Raw genomic sequence first — 21,306 nt, forward strand, 5'->3', positions numbered from 1 at the left:
GCACACATGCACAGCACACATGCACTCACACCACACATGCACACACACCACACATATGCTCACACCAATGCACTCATACCACACATGCGCACATACAACACATGCACACACACCACACATGCACACACACCACACATGCACTCACACCACACATGCACAACACACATGCACTCACACCACACATACACACACCACACATACGCTCACACCAATGCACTCACACCACACATACACACACACCACACATGCACTCACACCACACATGCACACACACACCTGCACACACACCAGTGCACACACACCACACATGCACACACACCATACATGCACTCACACCACACCTGTGCTCATGCCACACATGCGCTCATAGCACACATGCACACACATCACATGCACACACACCATATATGGAAATAGATCTCCCTTACACAACTGGGAGCTGTGTCAGATTTCATAAGCATACGGTAATGAGGTGTGATTTGATTGGATCTTGCAATAAAGTCATGCTGGGCTGTGTGATCTGACTGGATCCTGCCATAGGGGACACCAGAACTCAATCTGATTGGATCTGGCTCCTGCCATGGGGTGTCGGGTTCTTAAATCGGTCCCAGCTCTTCAGGCCGAGCTCTTAGTTTCCACTCCGTGGTGGCATGCTTGGTTAACCTGAGAATGCACAGGGTACATGACCTTTAACCTGCGGGTCCATGGCAATTGAAAAGCAACTGACAGCTTCATTACATAAAAGTTGAACTGAGCCAGGTGCAGTGACTTGTGCCTGTAATCCCAGCACTTTGAGAGGCCTACGCAGGTGGATCACCTGAGGTCAGGAGTTCAAGACCAGCCTGGTCAAAATGGTGATTACCCTTCTAATCCCAGCTATTCCGGAGGCTGAGGCAGCAGAATCGCTTGAACCTAGGAGGTGGAGGTTGCAGTGAGCTGAGATTGTGCCATTGCACTCCAGCCTGAGTGACAAGAGCGAACTTCGTCAAAAAAAAAAAAAAAAAGTTGAACTAGATTTGGTCTGATGCAGTTACAGACTTACAAACCACGCCCCCACCCTCTTGCCTACACCTTCCACTCTTCATTGTTGAGGGATTAGGGATGCAGGTCACGTGTCTGTACCGACTTCATGTTGAGCAGGGGCACTGAGTCCCCTAAAGTGAGAGGAAAGTGAGAGGAATGAAACTCTTGAGCCTCTGAGTTCAAATGAGTTCCAGGGTCACCTGGAGTAGCTTGAAGGGCTGGTATTGTAATACAAGCTGAAGATGGAAGTGTTGGAGCCTGAAGGGCAGATAGCTCACTATCCATTTAAATAAATAGGACCGAAAAGTAACAGAACAGTGGCCACGAGGGGCCCCACAGAGGAAGAAACCAGGTGAGGTGTGGTATAGTGGACTCGACTGCCTTCTGAATGTCTGTGGTTGGCCGGGTGCAGTGGCTCATGCCTGTAATTCCAGCAAAAGAAAAGCCGAGACAGGGTGATTATGAGGTCAGCAGTTCAAGACCAGCTTGGCAAACTTAGTGAAGCCCCGTCTCTACTAAAAATACAAAAATTAGCCAGACATGGTAGCATGTGCTGTAGTCCCAGCTACTCGGGAGGCTGAGGCAGGAGAATCGCTTGAACCTGGGGGGCAGAGGTTGCAGAGAGCAGAGATTGTACCACTGCACTCCAGCCTAGGTAACAGAGTGGGACTCCATCTCAATCAATCTCAGTAGCTGAACTACCGTTGATATGGTTCAGCTATGTATCCCCACCCAAATCTCATGTCAAATTGTAATTCCCAGTGTTGAGGGAGAAACCTGGTGGAAGGTGATTGCCTAAGGGGCCGACTTCCCCGCTTGCTGTTCTCATGATAGTGAGTGAGGGCTCATGGGATTTGGTTGTTTAAAAGCATGCAGTACCTCGCTCTTCACTCTCTCTGTCTCTCCTGCTCCACCATGGCCAGACGTGCCTGCTTCCCCTTCGCCTTCTGCCATGATTGTCAGTTTCCTGAGGCCTCCCCAGCCACCCTTCCTGTACAGCCTGCAGAACTGTGAGTCGATTAAACCTCTTTTCTTCATAAATTACCCAGTTTCTGGTAGTTCTTTATAACAGTATGAAAACAGACTGATGGACCCTTCTGGTTGAGGAAATACAGCCATCTCTACTTGTTTGACTATTTCCTTTCTGTTCATCTCTATTTCCCCAGAGGTGTTTATTCAAGTGCAATAGGAGGTATTGGTGACCACACAGTCCCCTCTGTGTTCTGCTAGTGAATAGTTGAAGGTTGATCAGTGATCTCCTGCATTTTCAGTCTGGCATGGAAAAGCCCCCGTGTAACTGGTAAAGGCATCAGTGAGCACCAGGAGGTATCTAAATCCACCAGGAGCCATAGGCATCACATTGACGTCCATTTACCAGTCTTCCCTGGCAAGATTCTTCTGAATTGTACTGCCTTGGCCAAAAGAGGTATGGGAGGGGCTGGGCGCAGTGACTCACACCTGTAATCCCAGCATTTTGGGAGACCAATTCGGGTGGCTCATGAGAGGTCAGGGGTTCAAGACCATCCTGGCCACATTCCATGTCTACTAAAAATACAAAAAGTTAGCTGGGTTTGGTGGTGGGTGCCTGTAATCCCAGCTATTCAGGAGGCTGAGGCAGGAGAATCACTTGAACCTGGGAGGAGGAGGTGGCAGTGAGCTGAGATTGCGTCATTGCACTCCAGCCTGGGCAACAAGACAGAAACTTCATCTCAACAAAATAAAAAAAGAAGTCTGGGCGCCGTGGCTCACGCTTGTAATCCCAGCACTTTGGGAGGCCAAGGTGGGTGGATCGCGAGGTCAGGAATTCAAGATCAGTCTGGCCTAGATGGTGAAACCCTGTGTCTACTAAAAATACAAATATTAACTGGGCATGGTAGCACGCCCCTGTAATCTCAGCTACTTAGAAGTCTGATGCGGGAGAACTACTAATACCCGGGAGGGAGAGGTTGCAGTGAGCTGAGATTGCACCACTGCACTCTAGCCTGGGCCACAGAGCAAGACTCCGTCTCAAAAAAAAGTGAAGAAAAGAGAAGAGGAAGTTTCCCAGGGAAGTACCTTGGCTTATTTCATAAAGAGGTACTGAAGGAAGCAGAGACATTTGGAGGACTTCCCCACCCCGTGCAGCTACTTGGGGCATGGCGTCTGAAATTTGTTATTTCAGAGTCACCCCTTTGCTGACCTTGGAAATGGACTGACTGCAGTAATCTGTTTAGGCCTCTCCATGGCCCACATCAATATCAGTATTTCTGTTGGTTGCACATTTGATTTCCTTGTTGTTGGCATTTAGAAGGCCCCGTTTTCCAGATCGCACCATGGGCATGGACCACAGAGATTGCATCTTGTCAGTCTGTAGAAACAGTCAAGGCGAACCACATCTCTGTTATTGAAACTCTAGAAGTCAGCTGGGTGTGGTGGCTATGCCTGTAATCCCAGCACCTTGGGAGGCCAAGGTGGGCAGATCACCTGAGGTCAGGAGTTCAAGACCAGCCTGGCCAACATGGCAAAACCCTGTCTCTAATACAAATACAACAATTAGCCAAGCATGGTGGCCACTGCACCCCAGCGACAGAACAAGACTCCGTCTCAAAAAAAAAAAAAAAAAAAAAAAGAAACTATGCTTTTCTGAATTCTATGAGTTGTTACAGTGAATTATCAAACCTGAGGGCACCGTGGGAACCTCCAAATTTGCAGGCAGTTGGTGAGAAGTACATGTGGTCTGAGGACACCCAAGCTTGCGGCTTGCATCTAAAGCGAGGGCAGTCTAGTGGGGGATTGTGGCCTTAACCCGTGGCATTTGACGTAACATCAGGGAGTTGACATCAGAATTGCATCACACAGGCCAGGTGCAGTGACTCATGCTTATAATCCCAGCACTTTGGGATGCAAGGTAAGAGGATGGCTTGAGCTTGAATCTGAGGCCACAGTGAGCTATGACCGCAGCACTGCACCTCAGTCTAGGTGACAGGACAAGACCCCAACTCCAAAAAGAAAAAAGAAAAATCACAAAGAATTGCATGGCAGACTGCCTGTCTTTAACAGCTTTAACTGTTGCAGGAATTTTTTTTTTTTTTTAAGAGGGTGTGGGGAGACACAATCTCTGCTGGTGATTCTCCTGCCTCAGCCTCCCAAATAGCTCGGATTACAGGCATGCACCACCACGCCTGGCCTAATTTTTGTATTTTTAGTAGAGACAGGGTTTCACCATGTTGGCCAGGCTGGTCTTGAACTCTTGCTGGGATCATAGGTGTGAGCCACCATGCCTGGCCACCTTTAGAGTTTTCCTACCACCTGGTTTTCCTCTCTATATATTTCTCTCATTTCCTGCTTTAAAACTCTAGCTTGGAGTCTAGGCGCAGTAGCTCATGCCTGTAATCCCAGCACTTTGGGAGGCCGAGGTGGGTGGATCACTTGAGGTCAGGAGTTGGAGACCAGCCTGGCCAACATGCTGAAACCTTGTCTTTACCATTTTTACAAAAGTTAGTCAGATGTACAGGCGGGTGCATGTAGTCCCAGCTACTTGGGAGGCTGAGGCAGGAGAATTGTCTTGAACCTGGAGGTGAAAGTCGCAGGGAGCCAAGGTTGTGCCACTGCACTCCAACCTGGGAGACAGAGCGAGACTCTGTATCCAAAGCAAACAAACCCTGTAGCTTGGGATCGGCCTTCTCTTCTATTGGTTTTCTTTAAAAACTAAAAATTAAAAATAGATGTAAATGCTATGTTGCTGAGGCTGGCCTCAAACTCCTGGCCTCAAGTGATCCTCCTGCCATGACCTCCAAAACTGCTGGAATTGAAGGTGTGAGCACTGCACCCAGCCTTGTGTTTTATTCTACGTAAAAAACAGTATAGGATTATCTTCCAGAGCTAATTAATATGTTCAAATAACCACCAACCCCATTAAGGAAAAATGTCACTCGACAGCAAATAATTAATCCAGACCAATATCACACTTGCTGTGAAGGTGAGAAAAGTTCATCTTTATTGCGTTTTCCCAAGAGATCCACTGCACTGTTCTCTTGAAAACACATAGCTCATGTCCTCCTTTGGAACACACATCCTCTTTAAAGTAATATACAAACATGCCAATACAAGGTAAAAAATTACATCTGAATTCTCACATTTTAAACATACACTAAATATCAAATAAAAATTTATTTTTACAAGAATTTCAGGGAACTACCGCATAGCTATAAATGTAATGTGTACATTAACCAAGTATCACAGATAAAAAGTGTGCTCCCTTCAGCAGCACATGTAATAATAGATAAAAAGATTGAAAGGTAAACGATTTAGGATAAAAAGAATCCTCTCTTAAAAAGGAAAACAAAATTACATTTTTGTGTGTATAACAGTTATAACACCCATCACACAACTTTATAGAAACAGCTTCTATTCGAAAATACTAGTATTTCCAAAATATTTACAATAAACGTAGTAATAATTCTATGCCCATCTTTTTCAAAATAAACCAATAAAATATATAGTATATATTAGACATGTTAGTATATATATCTAAGACATGTTAAAAATCACAACTGAATTCTCACAATTCAGTCACAAACCTAAACAACAAATAAAAATGTCTATGACGAAAACTTATGGAAACTACTAATAGCTATAAATAGAAGAGATTATTATGTAAGTATCGTAGATAAAAAGTGTACTCGCTTCAGAGGTACATATAATAATACAGAAAACAATTTAAAGATAAAAGATTTAGGATAAAAAGAATTCTGTCTTAAAAATGAAAAGAAAATTATCTTTATGTATATATAACAGCTATAACTCTCATCTAAAAACTCTACAGGAACAGCATGTTTTCAAAAGTACAACAATTTCCAAACTATTTAAAACAAACCTATTAATAATTCAATGGCCCACATTTTCCAAACAAACCAATAAAATGCGTAGTGTGCATGAAGCTGTCTGTTACGGTCTATGGCACTCATATTTCACAAAGAATTCCATGCCAATCTGAGTGTCTGCTGTGTGCTTTCAAATGCTCTAGGACTGCGGCAGCCAAGTCCGTAGAAAACAGGACCTCCAGGTCCTGCCCCAGGGAGGTTGGAATTCAGCAATATCAAAAGGGAGGTGGTGCCGCAGGAAGGGGTGGAACCAGAAACACCCCTGGTTTCTCACTGTTCTCTATGGATTCCTTGAAGTAGCCCCCCGGTCCTAAGAGGACAACGTGATCACTGTATTCAGCTCCTTCTAGAACAGTCCAGGTTCTTCTAGATGATCTGCACAAATGGCTCCTCTCCTCCTTCCTAGTGTCTCCCATTAGCATTGGAATAAAGTTCTTGCTGAAAATCCGCATCTCCCCGGGCCCGGTGTTCTGGAAGAGTGAGAGAGGATGTCACACTTCAGGGAGGCAGCTCTTTGGACAGGAAGGTTATTCACGTCCCACGTCAAGTCTAACTAGAGTTCAGAGCAATTGAGAAATGCAATTTTATCTCCTGACTTTCATTCTATACCCTGCTTCTGAACCACTGTGTTCAACTGTGATACTTACACTTTGGTGACCCTGACTCCAAAACTCAGAACACCCAAGGTCAGCCCCAGTGATCTGCTTCATAGCAAGGACTTTGGGTGGGTCTGCCCAGGCAGTAGGACACCCTCAGAGAATGTGGCTTTGGACCTCATCACAGCTGGACCTTTTGTGTCACTTCAGAGCTAAACTTGTAACCATGCTAGATCTGTTTCTAATGGGACAACATCACGAACCAGGAGTCCAGAAGCCTAATCCATAATCCTACCTCCTCATGATGAAGTCTCATGCTCTGCTCAACGTGGTCAGCTGCACAAGATGTAAACCAAAGCTCCACTGAACCCTCAACCCAAATCGGTAACTCAAGTGCGTCAGTCATAATGAACCTCCCTGAACTCAGTATTTGTGATTATTTTTGAGTCAGGGTCTCACTCTGTTGCCCTGGCTGGAGTGCTGTGGCAGGATCGGGGCTCCCTGCAGCCCTGACCTCCCAGGCTCCAGCAATCCTCCCGCCTCAGCCTCCTGAGTAGTTGGGAGAAGAGATACCTCCCACATCGCCTAGCTAATTTTTGTGTTTTTGGTGAGAGGGGATCTTGCCATGTTGCCCAGGCTTGAAGCTGGATCAAGCAATTGGTTCCTCGGATTTCCGAAATAGACCCCAATATTCTTTCTTTACCCCGGAGGACGCAGATGTACCTTCTCTCAGGCCGATGACCTCAGGCCTCCATGGTCCCTGGAGCTCTAGGAAAGGTGGCGCGATCTCGTGCCCACACCCAGTGCTCTGGGTCATAAGCCTGGATCTGGAAAAATAAACGCCCTCTGAGAAGATGGGGACTCGCCAGGATACCCCTCTCTCCCCTCGTCCAGCCTCCAGCCCACCCGATTCCTCCCCATATCCACTTCCCCACGCCCCACCCACCTCCTCCAACTCCTCCAGGGAAACCCAGGCCCTGAAGCCCATGGAATGGAAGAACTGGAACCGAAGCTTATGGAACAAGGCTTTCTGAGAGCGATTCTTCCTGGCCCTCCAGCGCATGGAAGGGAAGTACTGGAACTGACGCTTACGGAACCAGGGTATCTGAGAGCGGGTCTTCCTGTACAGGAAGTAGATGATGTTTTGTTTGGGGGTCTCGCTGTCCTCCTCCATGTCATTGGCCAGGTAGCTGGGGACAGAAATCAGGTTACTGCTTAGGGGCACCATCAGGAGAGACCTCCGGCTGAGGTCAGCTTCCCGGAGGAGGGCAGGGAACCGTCCTCAGCTGAGGACTGGCACCCACCCTGCAGAGTCACGCCTTCCTCAGAGGGCTCTGCTGGACAGAGACCTGTTGAAGGGCGTCTCCCACTCCTTCAGGATAGAGACAAAAACCCAACTGGTGACCAAGAGTGGTGGCTTACATGTGGAATCCCAGCACATTGGGAGGCTGAAGCAGGAGGATCACTTGAGGCCAGGAGTTTGAGATGGGGCTGGGCAACATAGCAAGACCCTCGTCTCTATTAAAAATATAAAATAAACGCCGGACGTGGTGGCTTATGCCTGTAATCCCAGCACTTTGGAAGGCTGAAGCAGGTGGATCGCTTGAGACCAGGAGTTTGAGACCAGCCTGGTCAACATGGAGAAACCCCATCTCTACGAAAAATGCAAAAATCAGCCTGGTGTGGTGGCACAGCCATTAGTCCTAGCTACTCGAGGCTGAAGCATAAGAATTGTGTGAACCCAGGAGGCAGAGGTTGCAGTGAGCCGAGATTGGGCCACTCCATTCCAGCCTGAGGGGCACAGCAACACTCTGTCTCAATAAATAAATAACTATCCAGGTGTGGTGGCACAGCCCTGTAGTCGGAGCTAATCAAGAGGCTAAGGTGGGAGGATCCCTTGAGCCCAGGACATGGAGGCTGCAGTGAGCTATGATGTCAACACTGCACTTCAGCTTGGGGAACAGGGCAAGTTTGTCTCAAAAAAATTAAAAGAAACTGGATACATTGATATTTTGCCAGGACCCTGCCTTGTACAGGCATCTAGTCTAATGGGACTGGGAGTCATCAGGGCAGATGACCTAATCCCAGTGTCACATTATCATAGGATGTAACTGGAGAGCTACGGGCATGGCGAAGTTGGAAGATGAGGGAAGGCACAACAGAGGCTGTGGGGTGAACTGACTTCAAGGAATGTGTCCTTCCCTTCAGAACCACATGTGTGCGGGACACCCAGACAGAAAACACAAACGCAAAGTCAGTGGAGGGCATTTGGAAGGAGCAGTGAAGCCAAGCCAGGAAACAGCAAGATGGCGAGCCAGTGTGGTTGTAGACATTGTAGAGAGCGTGGAATTGGCACTGTGGACCCTGGCCCCGATTTAGAAAGACATCTGCTAAGGAAGTTGTTCAGGTGGGCAGTGAGGGCGTTGTGCTTTGGAAAGATGCTCAGGCTGCACTAGGAAGCCCCCTGGCTTGGGGAGAGACTCCAGGAGACCCCGTCAGCATTTGATAGTGGATTCGAGTGACGCAGGGGGGACTTGAACTGTGATCTCCGTCATGGGAACCCGGAGGAGGTCGATGGCATTTTGCGGTTGATGTGCGAAGGAGAGAGAGAAGAACCAGAAAGGTTGCTTGTTGGGGGAAGTGCCGTGTCTGCTCCTCCGCTCCTTTTCCCTTTTCTTCTCCCCTTAGGAGTGGTTTATGGTTCCTTTTGTTTTATTCTTTTATTTGTACACTGGCGTTGGAGTTTGTTTTTTTTGGCTTTTTTTTTTTTTTTTGAGAAAAGTCTTGCTCTGTCACCCAGGCTGGAGTGCAGTAGCTCAACCTTAGCTTACTGCAACCTCCACCTCCTGGGTTCAAAGGGTTCTCTTGCCTCAGCCTCCTGAGTAGCTGGGATTACAGGTGCACACCACCATGCCCGGCTAATTTTTCTATTTTTAGTAGAGACGGGTTTTGGCCATGTTGGCCAGGCTGGTCTCGAACTCCTGACCTCAGGTGATCTGCCTGCCTTGGTCTCCCAAAATGTTGGGATTACAGGCGTGAGCCACCGCGTCCAGCCAGAGTTTCTTTTCTGTACACAGAGTAAAGAGGACAAATAGGTGAAGGGATAAATGACAGGCTGGAATCCCACTTCCCCCGCTGTCCCAGGGCATTGGATATTGACGGATAGGAGGACGCAAACCACTCACAGAGCCAGGAAGAAATGAATGCGTTGGTATTGCCAGGAGAAGAGGCCGGCCCGGCTAAAATATGCTATGACGATAGTTAGGAGGTGCTGATGGAGAGAAAGGAACACAGAAAGGGAGAGGTCACATCTTGGAAAAGGAAGATTGTGGAGAGGGGGAATGAGGTTCTGGGGAAGGGCTACACCTCAGAGAAGGGACCTCAGTGTTGGGGTAGCTATACTCATTTGGAAATGGCGGGGTGGAGGGATATTCGAAGATCGGATGCAAATCCGAGAAGCCGGAGGAAGGGTTTTCAGTGATGCTCCCAGGATGGTGGACTCCAGATGGGATCTTTGGAGGGGATGTGTCTAGGTGGGCTGGTTCCGGAGGGTCTTTTTTGTGCCAGGCAGAGAACTGTCCCAAAGAGCAGAGAGTAGAGGGGCCAGCAGCTTCAGGGCTGCGGCCAGACTGTGACCAGGGCTCAGATCCCAGAGGACCCATAGGAGAGGCAGGGACTGTTCATTCACTTTGCAAGAGACCAGGAGAGTCCTGAGGGAGATGCTGACAACTCACAAAAAGACCAAGAATAGCCGGGAGTGGCGGCTCGAGCCTCTGATGCCGGTAGTTTGAGAGGTGGAGACAGGAGGATCATGTGAGCCCAGTGGTTCGAGAACAACCTGGGCAACATAGAGAGACCCTGTTTCTCCAAAGATTTCAAAAATCAGTTGAGCATGGTGGCATGTGCTAGTCCCAGCTCCTCAGGAGACTGAGGCAAGAGGATTGCTTGAGCCCAGGAATTAGAGGCTTCAGTGAGCTGTGATCACGCCACTGCACTCCATCCTGGGGAGCAGAGCTAGACTCTGTCTCAGAAAAAAAAAAAAAAAAATGTGTGGGGTGGCCAGGCGCAGTAGGTCAAGCCTATAATCCCAGCACTTTGGGAGGCCGAGACGGGCGGATCACAAGGTCAGGAGATCGAGACTATCCTGGCTAACACGGTGAAACCCCGTCTCTACTAAAAAAATACAAAAAACTAGCCAGGCGAGGTGGCGGGCGCCTGTAGTCCCAGCTATTCGGGAGGCTGAGGCAGGAGACTGACATGAACCCGGGAGGCAAAGCTTGCAGTGAGCTGAGATCCGGCCACTGCACTCCAGCCTGGGCGACAGAATGAGACTCCGTCTTAAAAAAAACAAAAAAATGTGTGGGTGCCAAGACTCAAGACTGTGGGAGCTGGTGAGGCACAGTGGCTGATGTCTGTAATTTCAGCACTTTGGGAGGCCAAGGTGGGTAGATCACCTGAGGTCAGGTGTTCAGGACCAACCTGGCCAACATGGCAAAACCCCATCTCTACTAAAAACACAAAAATTAGCCAGGCGTGGTGGTTCACCTCTGTAATCCCAGCTGCTTGGAGGCTGAGGCAGGCGAATCACTTGAACCTGGGAGGCGTCGGCTGCCGGGAGTCAAGATCAAGACACTGCCCTTCAACCTGGGCAAGACTGTCTCACACACACACACAAACACACACACACACAAAAGACTGTAGGAGTATCTGGTGGGAGGTGGTCGAGGGAGCACTGTGGGTTTAGAAGCAGTGCCCTCCCCTGGGCCGTGTGTTGAAACAGGAGCACAGTTACATGGAGAACAACCTTACCTTGTCCGACACCCTCAGATCTTTGTCCCAGGCCAGGAATCTTTTAATGACAGGATCCTCTGTGATGAGAGAGCAGATGTCAGTGTGAGAAGCAGGACAGGGTTTCCATGGGAGCAGCAGGGCAGCGAGGAGAAGTGAGCCTCCCGGGGGGAAGTCTCAGGATTGTGGCCACGGGTGAAGTGGATGGGAGAGGGGAGAATGACTTTCACTGAGCAAGGGAGGGAGGCTCCTGCTCTGAGACTCCCCTGGGAAGAGGCTGAAGGAGGCCCTGAGTGTGAGAATCTACAGGATATGGGGCTGGGAATAAGCCAGGACGCCCTCCCAGCAGACCCGGAGGGACTGCTGCAGAGTCATAAAGGAATTCCCATCATTTCCTCATGAGACAGTCACATCAGGATGTGACCATGGCCTTGGTATCCCCCACTATGGATGGAGACACTTAGGTTTAGAAAAGTTAGTAAGAGACATTAAATTTCAGAGGGCACAGCTGAAACCATTTTCTTTGTTTATTGATTTTGTTTTTCTTTATTTGATTTTTATTTTTATTTATTTATTAACTTATTTTGAGACAGAGTCTCGCTCTGTGGGCCAGACTGGAATGCATTGGCGCAATCTCGGGTCACTGCAACCTCTGCCTCCCAGGTTTAAGCGATTCTCCTGTCTCAGCCTCCCTCGTAGCTGGGATTACAGGCATGAGCTACCATGCCCAGCCTTGGTTTTTCTTTTGAGACGGTGTTTTGCTCTGTCACCCAGGCTGGAGTGCACTGGTGCAGTCATAGCTCATTACATCCTCAAAGTCCTGAGTTCAAGCAATCTTCTTCCCTCAGCCTCCCAACGTGCTGGGATCTCAAGCATGAGCCACCACGCCTGGCCCGAAACCAAACTTTCTTATCCCAAGCACTGACCTTTATCAAGTCTAGCCTAATCCTCTATTGTCTCCTAGGCGTCCCTCATTAGTGATCATTTCAGAGTCCTCCCACATGGAGAGCTCACCCAGTAGGGGCATATTGTTTCCATTGCAAAAGTGTGGTTATTGAAGGTTTCCTCTTTTTAGAAAGAACAGGATTGGAGGTGCTCTCTGGGGTGTCCTCCTACCAAGCAGCCTGTTGAAGGCCTCGTGGTGCTCGGGGAGCACGGACGACACTCGCCGTCGCTTCAGCTTCATCTTGAGGACACACAGCGTCTCCGCCACCCAGGTCTCCTCAGGCTCAGGGGCGAGCTCCTTCTCTGGCTCCTCCTCAGATTGGTCCGACCACTCCCTCTTCCTTTTCCAGCAAAGGGACCTACATGAGGGGCTGGGATCTACCCCAGGGGCTGAGTAAAGAAATCAGACCACTGTGTAATGCTTCTGCAATTGATCACCTTAGACCCCGACCCCGAACCCCAAAGCACTCTCCATCCTCCCCAGCCTCGCAGACTGCTGACTTCTCCAAGCCATCTTTCCTTCTGTCTGTCTCCTCTGCTGAGCCCCATGTGCTGCTCTGTCTCCTCCCCATTCTCCCGTTTCTCTGTCCTCAGAACACTTCCTCATGTCCTTCCCTGGTCTCTGGCTCTCTGAGTCCCTTCTTTTCTTTTCTTTTTTTTTTTTTTTTTGAGACACAGTCTTGCTTTGTGGTCTAGGCTGGAGTGTAGTGGTGCGATCTCGGCTCACTGCAACCTCTGTCTCCCCAGTTCCAGTGATTCTCCTGCCTAAGCCTCCCGAGTAGCTGGGATTACAGGTGCCAGCTATAACGCCCAGCTCATTTTTGTACTTCTGGAAGAGACAGGGTTTCACCATGTTGGTCAGGCTGGTCTCAAACTTCTGGCCTCAAGTGATCCGCCTGCCTTGGCCTCCCAGAGTGCTGGGATTACAGGTGTTGAGCCACTGCATGCTGCCTCAGTACCTCCATTCTTCTCACATACCCTCCTCACATGCTCCTTCCTGACTTCTGGGCCCTTCCTTCTTCTTCTTTTTTCTTTTTTTTAGACAGGTTCTCACTCTATCACCCAGACTGGAGTTCGGTGATACCATCTTGGCTGAAAGCAACCTCCACCTCCCAGGTTCAAGCGATTCTGCTGTCTCAGCCTCCCAAGTAGCTGGGATTACAGGCGTGCACCACCACGCCTGGCTAATTTTTGTATTGTTAGTATAAGTGAGGTTTCGCTATATTGGTCTGGTTGGTCTCGAACAACTGACCTCAAGTGATCCACCCGTCTCGGCCTCCCAAAGTACTGGGATTACAGGCATGAGCTACCACACCTGGGCTTTGTTTTTCTTTAGACACAGGATTTTGCTTGGTCATCCAGGCTGGAATGTAGTGGTACAGTCATAGCTCACTGCAGCCTCAAAATCCTGAGTTCAAGGAGTCCCCTTGACTCAGCCTCCCAATGTGCTGGGATCTCAGGCGTGAGCCACCGCGCCTGGCCTGAAACCAAGCTTTCTTTTTTTTTTTTTTTTTTTTTTTTGAGATGGAGTCTCGCTCTGTCGCCCAGGCTGGAGTGCAGTGGCGCAATCTCAGCTCACTGCAAGCTCTGCCTCCTGGGTTCACGCCATTCTCCTGCCTCAGCCTCCCGAGTAGCTGGGACTACAGGCGCCCGCCACCACACCTGGCTGTTTTTGTATTTTTAGTAGAGACAGGGTTTCACCGTGTTAGCCAGGATGATCTTTATCTCCTGACCTCATGATCCGCCCACCTTGGCCTCCCAAAGTGCTGGGATTACAGGTGTGAGCCACTGTGCCCAGCTGAAACCAAGCCTTTCTTCTCCCAAGCACCCACCTTTATCAAGTCTAGCCTAATCCTCTATCTTCTCCTGAGCGCCGCTCATGAGTGATCACTTCTGAGTCCTCCCACATGGAGAGCTCACCCACTAGGGGCATATTTTTCCCATTGGAAAAGAGTGGTTATTGGAAATTTCTCCTTTTTTAGAAGAACAGGATTGGAGGTGCTCTCTGGGGTGTCCTACTGAGCTGGCTATTGAAGGCCTCGAGGTGCTCGGGGAGCACAGGTGACACTCGCCGTCGCTTCAGCTTCATCTTGAGACCACACAGCATCTCCACCACCCAGGTCTCCTCAGGCTCAGGGGCGAGCTCCTTCTCTGGCTCCTCCTCAGAGTGGTCCGACCACTCCCTCTTCCTTTTCCAGCAAAGGGACCTACATGAGGGGCTGGGATCTACCCCAGGGGCTGAGTAAGGAAACCAGAGCACCGTGTAATGCTTCTGCAACTGATCACCTTAGACCCCGACCCCAAACCCCAAACCACTCTCCATCCTCCCCTGATCACCTTAGACCCCGACCCCAAACCCCAAAGCACTCTCCATCCTCCCCAGCCTCGTAGACTGCTGGCTTCTCTAAGCCATCTTTCTGACTTTCTCCTCTGCTCAACCCCATGTGCCACTCCTTCTCCTCCCCATTCTTCCGTCTCCTCCCCATTCTTCCGTCTCTGTGTCCTCAGAACATGTCCTCATGTTCTTCCCTAGTCCCTGGCTCTCTGAGTCCCTCCTTTTCTTTTTTTGTTTTGAGACAGAATCTTGCTTTGTCACCCAGGCTGGAGTGTAGTGGTGCAATCTCAGCTCACTGCAACATCCATCTCCTGGATTCCAGTTATTCTCCTGCCTCAGCCTCTCTGGTAGCTGGGATTACAGGTGCCTGCCATAATGCCCAGCTCCATTTTGTATTTTTAGTAGAGACGGGGTTTCACCATCTTGGCCAGGCTGATCTCAAACTCCTGGCCTCAAGTGATCCTCCTGCCTTGGCCTCCCAAAGTGCTGGGATTACAGGTGTCAGCCACTGCACCTGGCCTGAGTTTCTCCATTCTTCCCACACACCCTCCTCAGGTTCTCCTTCCTGACCTCTGACCCTTTTTTTTTTTTTTTTTGAGACAGCGTCTCACTCTTTCATACAGACTGGAGTGCAGTAGCGTGATCTTGGCTCACTACAACCTCTTCCTCCCAGGCTCAAGTAATTCTCTTGTCTCAACCTTCCAAGTAGCTGGGATTACAGGCACGCACCATTACTTTTGTACTTTTAGCAGAAATGGGGTTTCACCATGTTGGCCAGGCTGGTCTTGAACTCCTGACCTCAGGTGATCTGCCCGCCTTGGCCTCCCAAAGTGTTGGGGTTACAGGCGTGAGCCACCGCACCCAGCTCCCTTCCTTCGAGTTAGTCCATCCTATCCCACCTCTTCTTCCTCCAGTCCCCTCACCTGCTGGTCCCGACACTTCATCATCCACTCCCTCTTGGAGGGGGTACCCTGAGGTGTTCGGCTGGGGGCTCTCCTCCTTATCCTCGGGGAGCAGGGTCGTGATCTTTCCCAAAATCTGTTCCATCCCACGGAACCTAGTCTCTGTTCTGTCCAAGGCCTTCTTCTGGACTCCGTTAGGAGCCAGAAGAGTGCGTTGTGAATTCTCGAGGCTTGTAGAAGTCAGGAGTGGCGAACAGCTCTGAGAAGATGCTATTGTCCACCTCAGCTCCTAGGCGCCGACGGAGTCTGGTTCTCCAATCAGGAAGGTTGGAATCTCTGATGTCATTGGCCATTCCAACCTGGCAACCAGTTTAAAGAAAAACACATGTAACTGCCAGACTGGTCTCTTGTCCTGGAGATCCTGGGTGAATGGTATCTCCTGCCACTGTCCCGACCTCAGACCACTGTCCACAAGCATCTTCAGGGTCTCTGTATCCCTCTGTTCCCTGTCCCAGCAGAGGCTGTGTCCTCTCCACTCAAAGCCTGAAGCATCTTGGGGTCTCCTCTTCTCTGTACATGCCCATTTCAGAGTCCAGTGCGGTGGGAGAGGGAACAGGGTGGGAAAGAACTAGGGGAAGCAGAAACGAAACCTGACAAGAGTGAGATGATCATGTACAAGAGATCCCAGGAACATTGACTTGATGAAAAAGTCACATCAGAGCACTCAATTTGGCAGAGCTTTTCTGCCGAATGTTCACTGACATTCACTGTCCGAGATTCTGTACTGGGGATACACGCGTCCTCTGCCCTAAGAGACATTTTGAGGCCTGAAAATCGTAGGAATCTGCCCATGAGCTCACACATATTTCCACTGGTGTCCCCAGTTTCAGGGAGTCCATGGATTACCTAACACCAGCCCCTCCAGTTCGGCTAAGAAACTCTAGTCTATACATCACGTTTTCTATCATATGTATTGCTCTGAACTCAGAAATTTTCCTACCATTTATGGATTCTATGAATAAAATATCGCATGTACAAAAAGACTAAATCGAAAAATCTCAGCTGTGTGCAGTGGCTCGTGCTTGTAATCCCAGCACTTTGGGTGGCCAAGGGAGGAAGATTGCCTGAGGCCAGCAGTTAAAGACCAGTGTAGGCAACATAGCAAGATCCCCATCGCTAAAAAAAAAAAAACCAAACCAAATTAGCCAGGTGTGGTTGTTGGCACCTGTGTTCCAACTACTTGGGAGACTCGTGAGACAGGAAGATGGCTTGAGCCCAGGAGTTGGAAACTGCAGTAAGCTATGATCTGGCCACCACACTCCAGTCTGGGCATCACAGCAAGACGTTGTGTCAAAAAAAATTTTTTTGATAAAAAAAAAAAGAGTTACATGACATTCAGAGACCATCCGAAAAACCTAGGGGTTCCTGGCCAGGCTCCATGGCTCATGCCTGTAATCCCAGCACTTTGGGAAGCCAAAGTGGGTGGATCACTTGAGGTCAGGAGTTTGAGACTAGCCTGGCCAACATGTTGAAACCCCATCTCTACTAAAAATACAAAAAAATGAGCCAGGCATGGTGGCGGGTGCCTGTATCCCAGCTACTTGGGAGTGGTGGGCTGGAGAATCACTTGAACTCGGGGTGCAGAGGTTGCAGTGAGTCAAGATCGCACCATTGCACGGCAGCCTGGGCAACAAGAGCAAAACTCCATCTGAAAAAACATAACCTGTGAGTGAGTCCCACACGGCTTCCTAATGGGCTGTGGCTCTCCTGGGAGTCTGTGGCTCATGGGAAAGGCACATACTGAACAAGGAAGCAGATCCCAGTGCTGTGGAAGTCCCATTGTTAGGAAGCTCTGCTTTTCTAGAGTTCAAATTTGCATTCATGACCCTTTAAACCATCAGAGCTGGGTGGGTCTTTCTACAACAAAACAGTTTGCTGTCTCTCTCCTAGTTAAAAGGCTTTCAAAGATTAGAAGATCAATGTTCTGGCCCCATTAAAATTTCTCTTGTGGAATGAAAAGCTCTGATTTAACTCATCTTCAAGCCTAGTTTGCATATTCCTCTCTCTTCTGGCCACCTTGTCTAGACACACTACACTGAGGCAGTGCCCATCTTACATGATATTGACACATTGTCAAAAAATGGGCAAACCAGGCACAGTGGCTCATGCCTATAGTCCTACCACTTTAAGAAGCCGAGGCAGACAGATCACCAGAGGTCAGAAGTTCGAGACCAGCCTGGCCAACATGTTGAAATCCGTTTCTACTAAAAATACAGAAAAAACTGGCTGGGCATGGGGGTGCACATCTGTAATCCCAGCTACTTGGGAGGCTGAGGCAGGAGAATCACTTGAACCTGGAAGACAGAAGTTGCAGTGAGCTGAGATTGCGCCACTGCACTCCAGCCTGGGTGACAGAGCGAGACACCATCCCAAAAAAAAAAAAAAAAAGGCTAGCCCAGATTTGGTCTGATACATTCAGAAAAAAAGCAAAACAGCCACCTCTGACCTTTTCTTTTCCTGCAGTGATGCAGTTCAATACAACAATGGCTGTAGGTATGCTGCCAAAATATCATTCAAGTGAAACAGAAGGGCTTTCCTGGCCAGACACAGTGGTCACTCCTGTAATCCCAACATTTTGGTTGGCCAAGGTGGGAGGATTTGTTGCGGCCAGGAGTTCAAGGCTGCAGTGAGCTGTGATCCCACCATTGCATTCCAGGCTGGGCATCAGAGTGAGGCCTGTCTCTAGAAAACCCTTCACTCCCCAAAAGGATTTGCAAATACCAGCCTTTCGGGATGACATGGAGGAACATTAAGATACAGATGCTGGGACCCAGCCCTATTGATCGTAGCTCAGAAACTGAGGTGGGGCCTGATTTAACTCCATCACTGGAATCCATTCAGATTTAGAACTTTCTGGGTTGGACAGTGCAAGAGAGATCATAAAGCAAAGTCACTGTGGACTGAAATGAGCAGACAAGGTTTTCTGAGCGTGGTGAAATATGATCTGGGCCTCACTTGGGAGGGCTGTGGCCAGGCCTTGAGTCCTCGTCTCAGTGGGACCTTCTGAAACAGCCTCCAAGCTGTGCCCCCACTTCCTTTGCTGTTGGATGACCCCCTTCAGCGGCTTTGGTGCCGATGGGAATAAGTCGACCTGAGCGGAAGGTCAGCCCGAGTCTCAGCCCAGCAGCCTCCCCGCACCTGACCGGGCCCTGGTCATGCTGCCGTCTCTGTGGTTCTCTGCGGAGTCATAGTTTCTGTACCTTGAAGAGAGCTTCCCCTTCTGGGACCCAGAAACTCTGGAAACCCTGAGGAAAAAAACGAATGAAATTACTGAAGACAACTCTGTGGCGGGGAGATGGAAAAGAGGCTCTGTTTTTGTTTTTTATTTTTTTATTTTTTGAGACAGAGTCTCGCTCTTGTCGTCCAGAGTGGATTGTAATGGCTCAATCTTGGCTCACTGCAACCTCTGCCTCCCACGTTCAAGCGATTCTCGTGCCTCAGCCTCCAGAGCAGCTGGGACAATAGGCGCAAACCACCATACCCAGCTAATTTTTGTACTTGTAGTAGCCATGTTGCCCAGGCTGGTTTCGAACTCCTGGTCTCAAGCAATCCGCCTGCCTTGGCCTTCCAAAGTGCTGGGACTACAGATGTGAGCCGCCATGCCCAGCCCTCACTGTATGGATTTTCTAAAAAAAAAAAAAAATTAATTCAATTTATCTTATTTTGCCAAAAGGTAAATTAACCTTTTCTCCTCTCTTTTAAAGAGTATTTCCTTGATAAACCTTGTAATATAAATAACTTATTTTGTGCCTTTGATATGTATCTAAATCTTTTAAAAATGTAAATGAACATCTTGCCAACATTACAACCCAGGAATTTTTTATTGTTGTTGTTGGAGACGGAATCTCGCTCTGTCACTTAGGCTGGAGTGCATTGGTGCGGTCTCGGCCCACTGCAACCTCCCCTTGCCGGGTTCAAGCAATTCTCCCATCTCAACCTCCTGAGTAGCTGAGACTACAGGCGCCTGCCACCACGCCTGGCTAATTTTTGTATTTTTAGTAGAGACGGGGTTTCACCTTGTTGGTCTGGCTGGTCTTGAACTCCTGACTTCAGGCGATCCAACCGCCTTGGCCTCCCAAAGTGCTGGGATTACAGGCATGAGCCACCACTCTGGGTCACAACCCAGGATTTTTTTTCTCAAGAGCCTGAGAGTCTTGTCTTTGAAATGTAAGCCTCGAGGAAGATAGTGTCCCTATCTTCCTGTTGCCTAGGGAGTTTAGCCTAGGCACCTTGAGCTGTTACTACCTGCTCGTCAAGGAGATATGAGAAGTTTTATTTTTTCTTCGGATACAGGTAATTAACTAGCATGGATTTCCAGGTGAATTTAGGATGAGTGTTTAAGAATGCATAGCATGCCAGGCGCGGTGGCTCACACCTGTAATCCCAGTACTCTGGGGGAGGCCGAGACGGGCGCATCACTTGATGCCACACAGAAATGGAAAGAAGGAGTTTGAGTCCAGCCTGGCCAATATAGTGAAACTCTGTCTCTACTAAAATACCAATATTAGCTGGGCATGAGGGCACATGTCTGTAATTCCAGCTACTTGGGAGGCGTAGGCATGAGAATCACTTGAACCCAGGAGATGGAGGTTACAGTGAGCCAAGATCATACCACTACACTCCAGCCTGGATGACAGAATGAGACCCTGTCTCAAAAAAAAAAAAAAAAAAAAAAAGCATAGCAAGTTTTTACATGAGGATGTTACTGTTTATCTTGAGATCATACATGAGGATGAGTTACTGTTTATCTTGAGATCATACATGAGGATGAGTTACTGTTTATCTTGAGAGCGTGTATGCAATGGATTGTATCTGCCAGGCTAAATAAAAAGGAGGCTTTGGCCAGGCACCATGGCTCACGCCTATAATCCTAGTACTTTGGGAGGCCTAGGCGGGCGAATTACAAGGTCAGGATTTCGAGGCCATCCTAGGTAACATGATGAGACCCCGTGTCTACTAAAAATACAAAAAAATTAGCCAGGCATGGTGGCACGTGCCTGTAGTCCCAGTTACTTGGGAGGCTGAGGCAGGAGAATCACTTAAACGGGGGAGGCAGAGGTTGCAGGGAGCTGAGATTGCACCACTGCACTTCCAGCCTGGGTGACAGAGCGAGACTCTGTCTAAAAAAAAAAAGAAAAAAAAAAAAGGAGGCTTTACTTTATTTCTCTTTGCATCTCATTAATGGATCACCTGTGATGGGCATCACAGTCTGGTTTAATGCTTATTCAATAATAAAATTGTTTTCTTTATTTTCTGAGTTTGTGGAGAGAATATTCTAGGTTAACAGAATTTATTTATTATTTTTAATTTATTATTTTTAATTTTGAGATGGAGTCTTGCTCTGTCATCAGGCTGAAGTGTAGTGGCGTGATCTCCACTTACTGCAATCTCCACCTCCCAGGTTCAAGTGATCCCCTGCCTCAGCCTCCCAAGTAGCTGGGACTACAGGGGCGTACCACCACACCCAGCTGATTTTTTGTGTTTTAGAGATGTAGAGATGAGGTTTCACCATGTTGGCCAGGATGGTCTTGATCTCCTAACCTCATGATCCACCCACCTCGGCCTTCCAACCTTCTGGGATTACAGGTGTGAGCCACTGCACCTGGCCTCAGAAGAATTTATTTTTAGTCTTTTCCTTACCAGTTTTTATGAAGCAACTGGGCAAGAACACTGTTAGATTTCACCAAAAAATTGTGATGAATCGTTGTCCTTATGATCCCATGTTTGAAAATTGACATTTTAATTGTAAACCAAAAATAAAATTCTAAGCCCCCACAACTGACTGAATGGACTGC

General features: G+C 48.6%; 1 long non-coding RNA gene and 1 pseudogene across 3 annotated transcripts in view; both read left to right on the forward strand.

Annotated features, from left to right (window-relative positions):
• Positions 1–14,861, forward strand: part of LOC111530612 — a 34,916-nt gene extending 20,055 nt beyond the window's left edge. Inside the window, exons 1-3 of one of the 3 annotated variants that reach the window (XR_004229073.1) lie at positions 8,239–8,888; positions 12,345–12,486; positions 14,197–14,861. This is a non-coding gene — a long non-coding RNA (uncharacterized LOC111530612). Of the gene's footprint in view, positions 1–7,445; positions 8,027–8,238; positions 8,889–12,344; positions 12,487–14,196 lie in introns of those variants that run through there. The other 2 variants (XR_004229074.1, XR_003307036.1) reach the window with 2 other exon arrangements.
• LOC111533801 lies at positions 9,434–10,455 on the forward strand (annotated as a pseudogene).
• Positions 14,862–21,306: the final 6,445 nt, after the last annotated feature.

The sequence above is a fragment of the Piliocolobus tephrosceles genome, chromosome 8 (genome assembly GCF_002776525.5).
Source record: "Piliocolobus tephrosceles isolate RC106 chromosome 8, ASM277652v3, whole genome shotgun sequence".
NCBI classification, from domain to species: domain Eukaryota; kingdom Metazoa; phylum Chordata; class Mammalia; order Primates; family Cercopithecidae; genus Piliocolobus; species Piliocolobus tephrosceles.